This window comes from Carlito syrichta, unplaced genomic scaffold (genome assembly GCF_000164805.1).
Source record: "Carlito syrichta isolate Samal-C Ts95f unplaced genomic scaffold, Tarsius_syrichta-2.0.1 Scaffold317439, whole genome shotgun sequence".
Classification (NCBI taxonomy): Eukaryota; Metazoa; Chordata; class Mammalia; order Primates; family Tarsiidae; genus Carlito; species Carlito syrichta.
Genome location: NW_007261535.1, coordinates 16,585 through 21,694, shown reverse-complemented (window position 1 = coordinate 21,694; position 5,110 = coordinate 16,585). Strand labels below are relative to the sequence as shown.

General features: G+C 50.5%; 1 protein-coding gene across 1 annotated transcript in view; it reads right to left on the bottom strand.

Annotated features, from left to right (window-relative positions):
* ZC3H18 (zinc finger CCCH-type containing 18) overlaps window positions 1-5,110 on the bottom strand; it is a 65,450-nt gene that overhangs the window by 59,858 nt on the left and 482 nt on the right. The window lies entirely within an intron of this gene.

Below are 5,110 nucleotides of genomic sequence, written 5' to 3'. Positions count from 1 at the left end.
CGAGTGCAGTGACCGCTCCTGGCCACCGCAGCCTCGACCTGCTGGGCTCCGGCGATCCTTCCGCCTCAGCCTTCCAAGTAGCTGCACTACAGGCGTGCGCTACTACGCCCGCCTTTTTGATTTTTATTGTAGAGATGAGGTCTCGCCAAGTAGCCCAGGCGGGTCTTGAACCCGTGGGCTCAGGCAATCCACTGACCTCAGTCTCCCAAAGTGCTGGGATTACAGGCTGAGCCACCAAGCTCGGCTATTAAATGACAATTGTTAACGTGGGAGGAAGATGAGACTGTACCGTCTGCTCAAACAAAGGCGCACCAGGTGGAAGACGTCAAACAAATTATTACCACACAACATGTATCAATGAACCAGCAATGCATGTCGGTGACTGTTTCACACGGTGCCACCACGTTAGACACATATAAGAGATAAAATTTTGATTTTTGTCATAAATAAGTTGCTCAATGTCCAAAATTTCATTATAAGCCAGATATCATTACAATAAAATAATTGGCTTCAATGGTGCTATAAAAGCAATTTATTTTCACTATTTCTAACAAAGTATGGTCAAGTTGCTGGTAGGTGATCTGCAAGATGTCTCTGGTGCAAAGGGTTAAAAATCACATGATGACTGCTCTGCAGAAAACACCTGCACGAGTCCATGTGACTTTGTAACACGCCACCTTGCAGATTTGCATCCATGGCCGGTCCCTTCCTGGGGTCCATGTGCACACTAGCTCGCACTTTGATTTCATTGCCATGATCAGACCCAGCCAAATTGTTTTATTTATTTTTTATTTTTTGAGTTGGAGTCTCACTCCGTCGCCCAGACTAGAGTGCAGTAGCATGCTCCCGGCCACTGTAGCCTCGACCTGCTGGGCTCTGGCAAACCTTCCACCTCAGCCTTCCAAGTAGCTGGAACTACAGGCACATGCTACTACGCTCGGCTAATTTTTGATTTATTGTAGAGATGAAGTCTCACCAAGTTGCCCGGGCGGGTCTTGAACCTATGGGCTCAGGCAATCCACTCACCTTGGCCTCCCAAAGCACTGGGATTATAAGCTGAGCCATCGAGTCTGGCCTAAATTGTTTTATTTTGACAAATAAAATGAAATGCTAGGCTAGAAAATGGAAGAAAAGGAGCATCTAACTTTAACTATCTGAAACCAGGTTAGCAGCAGCCAAAAAGTCAAGGGAGGCTGCCTGTAGGTGTGTGTGCGGTTTCCTTCGTGGGACACAAGAACGGTGCAAACAGTGTGGGCTTTGAGTCAAAACCTGAATTCCAGCTCTACTGCTTCCGGGGTTTAGGATTTCGGGCAAGATATGCAAACTTTCCAGACCTTAGTTTCTCCATTTGAAACATGGAGACAGCAGTGTCCACTTTAGGGGTCTGTAATAGGGTCTGACGAGATGCCACTGATAATGTGCCTAGCATGTGCTGGACATGTATTCTAAACCGGATTAACACGAGGTGAGCAGATGTCATCCTCAGCTTATAGAAACAATACTCTCGTCACTCTTGTCAGATTCAGTGCAAGTCTCTTGAAGCACTCAGGTGTGATTATTCATTGTGTCACTCAACATTGTGTCACCTGAGCATCTACTTAATGTAAGACCACATTATTGGTCAGGTGCAAGGGCTCATGCCTATAATCCCAGCACTTTGAGAGACTGAGGCAGGAGGATCACTTGAGGTCAGGCGTTCTAGATCAGCCTAGGCAACATAGCAAGACCCTGTCTCCACAAAAAAATCAAAATATTAGCTAGGTGTGGTGGCACACACGTGTAGTTCCAACTACTTAGGAGGCTGAGGCGGAAGGATCGCCTAAGCCCAGAAGTCGAGGCTATGGGGAGCAGTGACCGTGCCACTGCACTCCAGCCTGGGTGACAGTGAGACCCCAACTTAAAAAAAGAAAAAAAAACAAAAGATTAAAACAATTTTCACAATAAAACCAACAGCCACCACCATTTGCTGACAGACTGTCAGGTACCTGACTAAGTCATTTTCTGACATCTCTTTGAATCCTCACACTAACCTCCTAAATAAGTGTTGTTCCCTTGGTAGAAAAGTACACTAAGGTCACGTGGCTACTGGGACTGCAGCTCAGCCGCGCTGTGAGCATGTGTATGAGCTCAATGCCTAGGCCAGGAAGGAGGAACCACCATTCCCTGCCTGGGAACCCACTCCACTTTTAACGATTGCTTCTGTAGGAAAGTGGTACCCAAGTTCCAAATAGATTTTATAAATTCATTTTGGAACACAGACCATGCGTAAGTTAGGGTCTTCTATTAGACTTGTGGATTTTGCCCCTTTTCTTCTCCCTTGAGAGTTCTGTGCTGGTCCAGTTATACTCCTACTTCAGCCCTTCTAGAACCCAGAACACACATTTTCACAAAAGATAGGCAAGTTATGGTATGACCTATAGTTATTGCCATATGGAGGTCCAAGTGGTGATATCATCTATGACTTTAAACTTACCTAAAGCTCTAATACTTGGCACTCAAACTAGACATGAACCCAATAAAGAAACAACCCCCCCCCCCAAGGTGTACCACCTTTAAACTGAAGCTGGTGTATTGGGCATAGAAAACCATCTTCTGAAGGACTTGGTGGGCATGCATGCCCCACACATTTTGATTTATGAAGTAACGTCAACATTTCAGGGATGCAAAGTCAATGTCTCCTGACTCCCTGAAGGCAGTTTTCAGCACTCCCTGCCAAGTGGCTGGGCAGGCAGTCCAGGACTCTACATCAGTGGTGTCTTCCAGGGGTCGTGGATTACACTGCAGATGTGATGGTCAGGACTCCCCCCCTCTCCCTGGGAAGCCTAGACACACATAACTCATCTTCCCTGCCAGGAGTTCAAAGTTTGCAGGGGCCTATCCACGGACCCACAGAGAACTCCCACCTCAATGGAGCATGCACTGTTTTAGCACACATCCACACACCCCACACTGTACTGCATTACTTGCTTGCAAAGTCTGCTGAGAGACCCTCACGCCCACCCTGCCCCAGTACCTAAGTGGGAGGGCTCAGACTCACTTCTTTGTTCCTGAGTTCAGCAAGGGCTGGCACTCAGTAGGACAACTACATGATTTACCTTCTAAACTGGGACAGTCATGAGACCGAAAGGGGAACAGCTAGCAATCACAGCTGGCATGAGCCCTGGGACACACAGCCACCCTCAGGAGGCCCTGACAAGGTTCCTGGGAAGGGGCCAAACCCTCGCCTTTCCTGTGGGCCCTCAGGATTTCACCAACAGAGGCCACACAGGTGAACGAACACCTGTAGAAAATAGCATGACCATGGACCTACTTGTTTATGAGCAGCAACTGAGTCACGTCTTGTGGCACAGAAGGAATGTCCCTGGGATTCAGGAGGGGCTGGGGTTCCAGGCCCCTCTCTGGCCAGGTTAGCTGCCTCCCTGGGCATCAGACCTGGCAGATGACTGAGTGCAATCCATGCCAGACCCAGAAGGGAGACAGTGGCCTAAGTGTAAGCAATGAGCAGGAAGGTCTTGCCTCACTAGCTCCCATGTTCACCATCTGCTCAGTTGGGTCTTCTCACAATCACCCCGTGATTGAGGGTTCTCGGCTGGTTCCGAGCCATAAGATGGTGAACTTGCCCAGGGAATGAGATACGTGTCTGCTGTTGTATCTCTGATGCCTACTGCAGTGGACAGACAACACTTGATAAACACTTGCTGAATACATGGCAAACCTCATTCCTCGAGGAACTACCTGCTGCACGCCAGAAAGAAGTGTAAACTAAGTGCCTCACTTGCCAAAGACCATACCAGCATTCAGGCACAAGAGCAGGTGCCATCTCCTTCCCAGCAGCCACTTTGGGAGGCTGCACAGGATGCCAACCACTCTGCTGCTGCACACAGTATGCTGGGACTGCTCTGAGTGGCTGTCAGAACCTGAGGATGTTCTCCTGATGCCCTCAGTGCCGGCAACTCTTCCTCCTCTCGAGGCGGTCACTTTGAAAAACTGCTGCAAGTCACTTAGAGTCTAGCCTGCTAAGTGAGTGAGCTACCAAGGAGGGTAAGATAACCTTCATTACCTTCCGTCAAACAGAGGGTGTGACTATCAAACAAGCCTGGTTTTCTCATACAGCTGGCATATTCACTACCCAAGAAGTTCTAAAGAAGTCTTGGCAAAGGGGACTGAGGAAATACACACATTATATTTGGGACAATAACTCTGAACGGAGCAGTCCTGTGAACGCCTAAGTTTTGGTGTGTCTGTTAAATCCAGATTCATAACTCCAAAGACTTGCAATACCCAGAGGAAGGATTCAAGGTTGGTGACAAGACCCTACCCCCAAACAAAGCCTGACACCAAAACAACTCCTCAACAAGGAAGTACTCACCTGAAGCTGATCTGTGGCTGTGATAAAACAGGAGACCTCTGTGGATGTGAGCAAGGCCACAGCTGGCCTGTTTGCTTTCTGGAATGACCCCCAAAGCTTCCTTACACCTTTTGGGCGTTTCCCACCTAAAACGGGAGGGGAATTCTCGGCTCTGGGACACATGTGGCTGGTTCCAGAGCGGGCTGGGCTCCACGCTGCACACAGGGGTGGGATGTGGGGATCGACCGAGGTGCAGGCCCACCCCGGGCACCCCAGCTCCTGGACCGGGAAAGGCCCCTGCACAGCACGGGACGCCCAACACCCGCGGCTTCCATTCTCCCCAAGTGCGTCTGAAGAATGACCCACTCGCAAACGAGTTTGCCAAAGTTCACTGCAAAACGACCCACCGCTCCACCCGGCAGGCTCGCTGGCACAGAGTGTCCGGGAAAACTTAAAACGTCTGGCAGGAGCAAGACTGCAGGTCCTGAAGTCTCAGGTTCCTCCAGCATCGCAGCCGCAGCAAGCGTCTCTCCACCCGGCATCCCCCGAGCGCCGGATCGACGGGCCAAGGAGGTCGTCCGTCCCCAGGAGACGACGCCGCGGAGCTAGTTCCGGGAGACTCCGCGCTCCCCGAAGCCCACCGACGGCCTGGCGGCCCAACCCGTAGGCGACCCCGCGACTCTCGCCCGCCCCGCAGCGGTACCATGTGCCAGGCGGGCGCCCCGGAAGAGAAGTGACAGCTCCGGGGAAACTGACGCCGCG